A 1,634-nucleotide genomic window follows, 5' to 3' on the forward strand; every position below is an offset into this window, starting at 1 on the left:
AACTATGACATTTTTGTCACATTTTGGACGACATACTAAACTATGACATTTCTGTCACATTTTGGACGACATACTAAACTATGACATTTCTGTCAAATTTTGGACGACATACTAAACTATGACATTTTTGTCAAATTTTGGACGACATACTAAACTATAACATTTTGGTGACTTTTTGAACAACATACTAAACTGTGATTTTTTGAACAACATACTATAAACATGACATTTTTGTCACATTTTGGACGACATACTAAACTATGACATTTCTGTAAAATTTTGGACGACACACTAAACTATGACATTTTGGTGACTTTTTGAATGACATAGTAAACAATGACATTTTGGTGACTTTTTGGACGACATACTAAACGATGACATTTCTGTCAAATTTTGGACTACATACTAAACTATGACATTTCTGTCAAATTTTGGACTACATATTAAACTATGACATTTCTGTCAAATTTTGGACGACATACTAAACTATGACATTTTTGTCAAATTTTGAACGACATACTAAACTATGACATTTTTGTCTAATTTTGGACGACATACTAAACTATGACATTTTGGTGACTTTTTGAATGACATACTAAACAATGACATTTTTGTGACTTTTTGAATGACATACTAAACAATGACATTTTTGTCAAATTTTGGACGACATACCAAACTATCACATTTTGGGAACTTTTTGAACGACATACTAAACTATGACATTTTGGTGACGTTTTGAACGACATACTAAACTATGACATTTTAGTGACTTTTTCGACGACATACTAAACTATGACATTTCTGTCAAATTTTGGACGACATACTAAACTATGACATTTCTGTCAAATTTTGGACGACATACTAAACTATGACATTTTTGTCAAATTTTGAACGACATACTAAACTATGACATTTTTGTCTAATTTTGGACGACATACTAAACTATGACATTTTGGTGACTTTTTGAATGACATACTAAACAATGACATTTTTGTGACTTTTTGAATGACATACTAAACAATGACATTTTTGTCAAATTTTGGACGACATACCAAACTATCACATTTTGGGAACTTTTTGAACGACATACTAAACCATGACATTTTGGTGACTTTTTGAATGACATACTAAACAATGACATTTTTGTGACTTTTTTGACAACATACTAAACTATGAAAATTTTGTCAAATTTTGGACGACATACTAAACTATGACATTTTTGTCAAATTTTGGACGACATACTAAACAATGACATTTTTGTCAAATTTTGGACGACATACTAAACTATGACATTTTGGTGACTTTTTGAACGACATACTAAACTATGACATTTTGGTGACTTTTTGAACGACATACTAAAATATGACATTTTTGTCAAATTTTGGACAACATACTAAACTATGACATTTTGAACGACATACTAAAATATGGCATTTCTGTCACATTTAGGACAGGTTCATCACAGGTGGGACTCGAACCCACAATACCTGGAGTTAGAGGCAGGTGTCTTATCCTTTAGGCCACTGTGGCTCTTGCTTATTCTGACACATGTTGTTTTTGTGTCACATGTTGGACGACATACTAACCTATGTCTTTTTTGGCACATTTTGGACGACATACTAACCTATGACTTT

This window comes from Solea solea, chromosome 8, assembly GCF_958295425.1.
Source record: "Solea solea chromosome 8, fSolSol10.1, whole genome shotgun sequence".
NCBI classification, from domain to species: domain Eukaryota; kingdom Metazoa; phylum Chordata; class Actinopteri; order Pleuronectiformes; family Soleidae; genus Solea; species Solea solea.